Below are 9,901 nucleotides of genomic sequence, written 5' to 3'. Positions count from 1 at the left end.
ACTTTTTTCACATATGAAAATATACAAAATAACATGCCGCTGTAATCATGTGTTCTCCTTTATGGTTGTATATTTTCAAGACAATGATTACAAAATTTTTAGTAATAAAAGGGTATGTCCATTTGGAGCTTGTAATAAAATTAGTTTTGTTAAGCACGTTATCTTCTTTACGCACATATCTAGTGTACATACTCATATTATGTCATTTTCTTATATCGTTATACACAACAGCCAAGACATTTGTTGTTATCAATAACTGAAAAAGTAAGAATAAATTGCATTATTCAATAAAAATCATTGAACATGAAATTGCGTGCACTCCTTTACGTGTTTTCCTTTAATTCGGTTTTGCTTCAGAGGGAAATATATAGAGTGAATAATGCTTTTCTCGCCATATTTAGTTTTCACCACGTGCAGATGATTAGGATAGGGTGGACTTGCAAGAAAAGACCTTAAAGTGAGATTACATAACTGGCATGTATCTCTTTAACTGTATAACTAACATTCAAATGGTGTGAGTGGTGGTAGTTTTAGGTTTACATGACTGATAAATTACAAAGCTAAATCTGTGAGCAATAATTAGGGGTCTATTTATAAAAACAGATAATGGGGGACAAAGTGAAATGCATGTAAAGAAGTTCACAGAATGGGTAAAAGAGATCACCATTTTAATTCAACTCCTCATATATGCTTTGCGCTTCTTAGTATAATGCCATATTATAATAAAAGCTTACGTTTATGATCTGTGGAAGTAGTCTAGTTCAAAATAACTTTTCTTATTAGCCTGCTATAGGTAGATTTACTGTAGAAATGTAAAGGAGATCACATTAATTTCTACACCTGTCTTTACTAATATACAGAGGTGGTATGCATTTCAGTGATGGGTTTCATATTTTTATTTTTAGAATGGTTGGTACATAAAGTTGGCAGCTGAGATATTATCACAGAAAAAAAGGCAACAGAAGGGAAACCCTCTTACAATGTGTTTACTTTTTGCCTTTTTATTCTAGGTACAATATAATCTAGTAAAGGAGAACACATGTGAAAAACAGTAGTCATCTTCATCAAGGTGGGAAAATGTGACAGAATGTTGCCCGATTGCTAGATTTTTGGCACAAAGTTTTTCAGTAGTTATATTTTCAAGAACTGTATAAATCATACTTATAGGAGAAGATGTTTTTTCAACATTTTCCAGTTGAAAAATGGACACTTAAGAAAGCCTGACCCATAAGCCTTTTCTGCAAGTGATATACAAGAATAATATTGAAACAATAAAAGTGAACTTCACCTTGTGACATTTCATAGGATATTGGACAGGTTGAATGAAGGTCATGTGGAAGTTTTCTCGACACTGGGTTTGAAGAGATCGAAGCCAATCGTCTGTTTCTTCCTCATTATGGCACCTCACAACAACATAATGTCCTTTCTAATTAGAAAAAAATCCAGGAATTTTGCTTTGGTGTTGACAAAGAATACAAAACATTAAATGTTCATTATTGAGAAAAAAATTAGCATTGTTTTTGTACATAACGCATTCACTTGAGTTTATCTACCTACTGTATTGAAATGTATTACTCCTTACATTTACACCACAACTCAGCATATCATTACTGGTGTGGTATACACAGGTATTTCAAAATGAATATTTATTTGAGCTATCATATAATTATGCAAAATAACTGGAGATTAATTTGAGATATCAACTACAAAGTATTACTAGAACTCTTATCTAACCCGGTCAATGTTAAACAGATTAATGAGAGTTGACATAAATGTAGAAAGAATGCATAATCTTTATTAAATAATGTAACACAGTGTGTGTAATCACATTTCTCATTTCAGATGGTTACATCTACTGGTTCAGGTTGAAAACACATAGACTGTCTAAATACCAGATTTTTAGTTATGAAGAAATCTTGCATTAACCTAGCATAACATACTCTACCCATATGACTGGTCATTCCCATTACAACAAAGGTGGGGCTGTAACCTCTAGATATCAGCTGAACAACCACTGAAGAACATTGCTGTTGACATTTTTACATAATGTTATATTACGCAATGCTCTCTCCAATTGGTAGTAGATATTATATATTTCAGGAAACAATAAACAAACAAAGGTAACTTGAGAAAGGTCAACTGAACAGTTTTCTTAACCATGTTTTATGTAGAATTCAGAATAATAATTATAAGACTACAAGAAGACAGAAACCTATTCAAATACCACACTGAAAAACCCCAACATTTTCTGAAATGAAAATTTAACTCTTTTTGATGAGTAAGGAACCTAAATTTTCTGAACATCGGAAACTTAACTGGGAACACATAAAAAACCAATTTGGTTTAATCGCTTAAATGTTTATTATCAAACAGAAGCAAAATATAAAAAATATATATATTAATCAATTTTCAAAATGCTTTGAACAGAGAGAGAAGAAAAAATCAACAAAAGAATCAGTTTTTGAAAAAAATGTATGCTAACACTTTCACATAAATGCTTCATTAAAAAGATAGGATAGAATCTTTCACATTTTTACATAACAAATCTGTCATAAAACCAGCAGATAAAGCAGCCAATAACTTTGTTTTCATTTGGAAAAACATTCTATATTATTACACTCTGTAAGGAACTCAATTACAATTTTTAAACATTGCAATTTTCAAGTTGTTCTGTTTATATTTCTGTTAAAACCAAGTTGATGGACATAAAATAACATAATAAAGCCCTGCATAGCCTGGTGGTTATGGTGCTCAACTCAAATCAACAGTTTGCTGTCAGAGTCAACCACTTGAGAGTAAAAATTCTTAACTAATACAAAAATACCCAAACAGTCAATCTCAAAACTAGATGGGAGTAAAGTCAAATGAAGAAGATCAAATAATATAATTAATTTTAAACAGAATTTGTAGTTGATATAAATATTAACAATAATGTAATTTCCACTTTATTCTAGATTCTTAAACTCCTAAGTCACTCTATAAATACAGTTTCATAGGTGAAGCCAAAAAGCCACTACTAAAAGTATATTCAAATTTTACGGACTTAGCTTTGAAAGATTTTAGCTTTTGTTTGCACTACACATAATTTTAGATAATTATATATAGATTAATACCTGTCCTTTCTTTTATATTGATATGATCTTTCTTCAAATATTCTTTGCATTTAAGACCTTTACTCATTGGAAATGGTTGAGCAACAGTCACACAACATGCACTTGTACAACCAGTTATGAGTGCAAGAAGATGTGCTGTACTGTTGTTACCAACCAACAAATAGTGTTTCTCAGTTTGTTTTGCTGCTAGTATTCCCCAGAACTTTGAAGCATCAGATTCTCCAGACTTTGCAAAACACAAAGATTGGAGAGAATGAATGTGTTACATGCACTTGAGATAGTGTTTGAAGTTCTTCTTCTGACTGCATCATAGACAAGACATTAAGTGCTAATGTGAACAGTGTATGGTGTGTGCCATCCAGAGAAAAAGTTGGCATAAACAGGATGTACTCTAGCAAAGAATTGTTGGTTTTCCTCTGCAAAGAGTAGCCTTGGATATAGCTGATCCACTCCAGAAGACAAAACGAGGTCACCACTATACATTTGTGGTCATCAACTCCATGAAGTAGGCTGAAGCTTATATATAGGTCAATACATCTGTACAGACCATGGCTGAATGCCCTCGCAGAGTATTAGATAGTCCAATTCAAATCACATGAAGAGATCCACATGGATCAGGAAGCTAACAGCTGTTCTCTAATTTGTGTAATGTGTTAGGTGTGTTACAGATGCAGACTTCATTTATCATTCCTAGTCTGACAGTTTATTGGAACTAGGAGATACAGACAGTCAAGTGTATACTTGCTAAGTTTTTAATCCTAGTAATACCAACTGTGATGAAAATCACCCAACATCATGATGGCATACCATGAAACTGAAGAGATATCAACAGGTTGTTCACCAAATATACTTTTAGACATGACATATGGCCCTTCACCCAGAGAGACATCCCACAACGTTTAAAAGTTTATGTGAAGTGGTAGGTCAGCATTCATTAATGAGCATGGAGTTTACACATCAACAGATAGGTTCGTTTGTTTTGTTAGAGCAAAACCACTTTGGGCTATCTGCTGGGTCCAATGCAGGGAATCAAACCCTGGATTTTAGTGTTGTAAGTCTGTAGACTTTACCTCTGTCCCACTGGAGGACCAACAAATAGGAAAAGCAGCCTCATAATGGAAGAGGTGATACAATAAAACAATGAAGGAATAAATATACCAATGAGGAGGCTGAGTAGGTCCATAAATGTATGTTATAGCAACCAAGGAGAATGAGAAAGCACTTGTATATGTCGACAAGTTGTGCCAGTGCATGACTTATGAACTTTGGGTTGATCAATAGTCAGAAGAGATGTTAATCAAGTCCAACTAAGACAAAAACACTTTTATATCTGAAAGGGCAATCATGTTCAGTGATCAGAATTCATGTGAGGGAGATGTATTTGGTCAGTGTATATTGAAATATACTGTAATACAAATATTCACCTTAAGTTATGAGAATTTTAGCCAAAAAGTATTAGTTTACCTGAGTTAGTAATTATTCATTTTGTGATGTTTGAAAAGAAAAGCGTGTTGAGCTTGATGCCTCCTATATAGAACTATATTATTGTATTGTAGTTATTCAAATGTAGCCTGCATAGTGTAACCTGAGATGATTACAAAGTAATTTGTGCAGGAGCCAGAGGTAGTCTGTTTAAGTTATTAGTGTGTGCGACAATGTGTAATGAAGATTTATATGTATGGCAATTAACGTGTATAAATAAATGTGTGTGCATCACATACATGTCAGAACATTACATAAATTCATTTATTAGTGTTGGATGACACAAGTAAATCCATTAAAAAAGAATATGACTATTAAGCAACATATGAATGGAAATATAAGATTTGATCTGAATGTTAAGTCTTGGTTAGCAGTAGTTAATGGTCTGTAATGTATTAAATTGTGAATACAGTGTACCTGTTATTTTCATTAATAATTGGGAGTGAATGTTTCAGTTTTGACATTGAAATATTTAGCAGGTAGTGAATTTTCATGGAAGGGCAAAAGTAAAGGAAAGACTCATACTATATATCAGAGAAAACACAGCTTTATATGTTTTTTCAGCAAGAGCATGCAAATATGCAAGGAGGGGATTTGACCAAACCACATCTTTGTGATGTAAAAATATTATGCTTATGTAGTTATTGTGCAGCTACTTATGGTATTTAACGTTTCCTACATAGTTAATATTCTTTTGATGAAGCATTAGTATTTTTGACTTGAAATGGTCACATGAAATGGCTTCTGTTGACATTTTATAATTGGAAGCCCAAAGCCATATTGCTACAGTCAGATTTTGTAAGCCAGATTCTTTACAGTATGCTCCCCAGTAGCACAGAGGTATATCTGCAGACTTACAACACTAGAAACAGGGTTTCGATACCCATGGTGGGTGGAGCACAGATAGCCCATTGTGTAACTTTGAGCTTAATTACAAACAAACAAACAAATCTTTACAGTAGGTGTTTGTGATAAATTACAACAATAAACAAACAGCAACATAATACACTAGTTTTAAAATAACATAATAATAAAACAAATCAACATATATACAAATGTGTGTTACACTGTTGGTTATCACAGTCGTATCCAGAGCTTTAAATAATTCTCTTTTTCGTTAAAAGTCCACACAGCCTGGTTCAATTACTTTAGAACACAATTGACAAGACAAATTATTCTTCTTTGTTCTGTAATTACAATACAGTCTGTGACAATTTCACTTTAAACAAGTTGGTTTACGTAATTGTTTATGAATCATACGTTGTATAGTGTGTAAGTTCAATTGCTATGAATTAGCTATTGTTGCCTCATGTTACTAGAACTTCACAGAACTTTTCACATTGTTTTATTTGAGCATTATTGCATTAGAATAGCTAGTATTACATGGAATGTTCTAGACTTATGTTGGGGTATAGATATTTATCAAAAGATTATTTAGATCTAGACTGTGTGAATGTGAGTTTAATGGTAAAGAGCATATTGTGGCAATTCTTTGTACGAAAATAAAAACCTAGAAATATGCTTAAATTTCAAACCTACAATCACTTTATAGTTTTATTTCTGTTACATGGTGAAGCTTGCTTGTGCCCAGAATCACATTTAGCTGTTAGATATACATTAATGTTTCAGTTTAAGTTTAATGCAAGCATTATGATTTGGATAGTTTATATATGTGGATGTCATATTTAGTTCTTTCTAGAAAGGAGGATTTATAGAAGGAGCTGAGAACTGTACTAATGTTAAACCCATTTGAAAATTACCCTCTATACGAGTAAGAGTCTGGCTCACAAGACTACACAGTACACCATATATAAGCTAGATCTTCGACACTTCTTACTGAACAGAATAAAAGCACCTATGTGAAACTGATTGCATCGATATACAAATGTTTTTGCCATTAAAAGAAGAGGACTGGCACATGATGACCAAGGTACAGTACTACATAGCTTTGCTGCTTTAGTAGCTAATATAGCCTTTGATATGCAATTAGAATAGCGACCTTGTGTTGTGCTATACATATGTCTGATGTTATAAATGACAGTATATATTGATGAGTACAACAACAATTCTTACTATGTAGAATATAACATGAACTTTTTTCTATGTTAAAATACTTTTATTTACGAGCTTTCCACCCTCTTGCCGGAGCCTTCATCAGGCAACAATGAAGCAAATATATCACGAGGATAAACCTATAAGCAATCTTGTGAAATACCCCATCTCAGCAGTGTGCATTTAGTGGCCATGGAAATTATAACTGTTAAGTCATCATGGCCTTAAAATGCAGGTTTGACTATTTGTAAGTACACCTGGTCATGCATCACTCACCACAGACAGTGTAAAAAAATATAAAGGAAAAATCTCCTGAAAAAGAAGAGATATAGATATAAAAGATAACCTACCCAGTCAAAGTCTCACCAAAGTCTGAAGAATGGCTACAGGTGGACGACAATAACCCAAAGATGAAGATACAGTAATCTGATGCAGATGGCAGGGAAAAGTTAAGGTGTCTGATCTGATGAGAAGACACCTGGAACAGAGTACGGGAAGAAGACAATAAGGAAGAATAAGCCAATCAAATTAAAAGCTGAACCCAAATGGTCATGGTGGAAGGAGAAAGGTCACAAACAGAGAATGTATGCCAAGGAATGAATAAGCATGAACAGTCACCATGGATGAAACCGTGCAGGTAACATAACAATAAACAGCATGGACAGGACAAAGTAGCCAATCTGGATCCAACTGAAAATAAAGATGGGAAATGGAATGAAGGAAGAATATATATGCGGAATGATATAGAGTATGTGAGATGTTGATGGCATATAAATCTGACCTACATCGTCCATAGGCTAAGAGGAGAAGGAAATAAGACATAAGGGATAAATGCAAAATCAAGCACGAGAACAGTGGTTCAAACAAAGGCAAAGTGAGGCAGTGAAGAATCACATTATTATCCCAATCTAGAAAGACAGCACACAGATGTGGAAGACTAATCCAGAAGGAACACAATAAGAGAGAAAGGGTAGGAGAAGTAAAAACTTTACGGTACCAGGAGAAAAAAGAAAAATGTGAAATAAGGCAGCCCAATAACCTGAGATGAAGGAGACTGAAAACCCATGATCAAATTCATATTATGAGGAACTGTAGGTCTAGCAGGTGAAAACACCTGACCCAAAGACCAACAGTAGAAAATATTTCACTTACATTGATGAACATCCCTAGAGGAAAGGCGAATGGGACAAGCTAAAAAATAAACTACCCTTTGGGACAAACCAGATCCCCTTGCCAGGTGTGAAGACAAAGGATGGGAAGGGCTGGATGAAATGCTGGTGACTGAGGTTGATGTAGTAGGGATGGAGTCAGAGGAAGAGGTAACAAAGGGACAGATTGGAGCAGGAGCAGCCGTGGGAACCACGACTGTGCTGGACAGTAATTAGCAATCAGAAAGACTTCACATGGAGTGCCATGGATGATTGAGACCACCCTGTGAAGAAGATGGATTGGAAGATAAACATACAGGTATCTATTAGTCCAATCTTGACTGAAAGCATTGACAGCCAGAGCAAGGGGATGGAGAACTGGAGGTACTTTGGTATTGAGAGATGTGGGAAACACGTCCAGGTGAAGAGTACCCCCACTGAAGGCATAGCCACCAGAAAACAAGAGGATCGAGAGACTACTGTGTTGGATAAACTTTGTCTGGATGGGAAAGCCAATCTGCAACAAGATTGAATGCACCTGGAAAATGACGTGCAATGATATGAATACCGAGTGTGTGGGCCCAAAAAAGAAGACCCACAAAAGGAACAAGAACAGGTGCCACTTTGGTGATTGAGATAAGCCACCAGTGTAGAATTGTCGGAATGGATTATGACCAGACATTTCCTTGAAAGATGAAGAAAATCATCCAAGGCATGATTTACAACCAGAAGCTCCAGCATGTAGATATGGTAAGATCTTTTGGTCAGAGACCACCAACCTGAAGCTTCTTGCTGATCCACCCACAGCCCTGCTCCCTCTGGTCTGGATTTACATATCTTCACAGATGCTTCCCTTAAAGCAGAACACCCACCGACATGTGAGTCTTGTCCAACCACCAATGCAGATTGTCTAAAAGGGAAGGAGGAGAGGAAATAGGAGCTTCCAATGGATCCTGCACAATATTCCATTGGTTGTGCAGAGTCCACTGAAGAGACCACATATGTGCTCGACCCAAGGGGATAACAGCTTCCATGGAAGACCACATCCCAAAAGCGATAGACCTTCATGAGCTATAAGAGAGGAAGCAGTAAGGGCGTGTAGAACTGAAAGAGGGAAAGTTGTGCCTAACTGAGATGATTGTTGAAAAAACACTCAAATGGAACAAGATCAAATTCATTAACCAGTCCACTTGAACTGCCTCCAGGAGAGTCGATGAGTTTAATGGGTGGACTCCTGTTTGGAATGAGCTAACAGTCATTCATGTAATGATAGAAGCACAACCCTTGAGCATGTAAATGTCGGGCAAATGCCTTGACCACCCAACAAAAGACATTCATGGCTGAAGCAAGCTCGAAGAGCAGGGCATGAAATTGATAAAATACCCCATGATGAATGAACCAAAGACAGCGTATTGACTGACGAGATATCGGGATATGCAGATAAGCATTCCCGACGTCTACCTTTGTCATCCCCAAACCAGGAGAAAAAGCCCACCTGAGGATGAGAAAAGACTCCATGTAAATCAGGGTAGAACCAAAAATTGATTGAGGCAGAACAAATCGATCACAGGCTGCCAGTCTCTGGTTTTATTGGGTACTACAAACAGCCTGGAATAAAAACCTGGGGATGGATGATTGACTGGTTCAATGGCCTACTGGGAGAGAAGATCTTGTACTGCCTCTGACAGACACTGACTGTGGTAGGATCCTGAAGCAATGGAAAGGAAATGGGTATCAGAGATAACAGAGGAGGGGAAAGAGATTGTATGACAAGTCCCTTAGATAAAACCTGAATAACCAACAGATCTGTGATGAAAGGTCACCAAAGAGGAACAAAATCAGACAACTAGCCCCCACTGGATCGGAACCCACCGGGTAGTCACTAGTACTTTTGGCAATGTGTCCATCTGCATCAAACAAAATGATGAGATGAGGAACCCCTGGCAGGAGGAACAGGTAAAGGCTAGAAAGGAGCTGGAGGGGAAACATTAATAGGGGTGTGTCAAAGCTCAGAATGAGACAAATGATCCACCAAAAAGAAAGGGTAGTGTGCTGTCGTACTGACTCCACACGGGATTCCAAAGTCTCAGGAATATTACTAAAAAC

At 36.0% G+C, this 9,901-nt stretch overlaps 1 pseudogene; it reads right to left on the bottom strand.

The window, feature by feature from the left end:
* LOC106463700 overlaps positions 1-9,901 on the bottom strand; it is a 141,623-nt pseudogene that overhangs the window by 13,280 nt on the left and 118,442 nt on the right.

The sequence above is a fragment of the Limulus polyphemus genome, unplaced genomic scaffold (assembly GCF_000517525.1).
Source record: "Limulus polyphemus unplaced genomic scaffold, Limulus_polyphemus-2.1.2 Scaffold1463, whole genome shotgun sequence".
In the NCBI taxonomy this organism is placed as follows: domain Eukaryota; kingdom Metazoa; phylum Arthropoda; class Merostomata; order Xiphosura; family Limulidae; genus Limulus; species Limulus polyphemus.
Note: the sequence above shows the minus strand (reverse complement) of the source record. Positions and strands in the feature narration are given on the sequence as shown.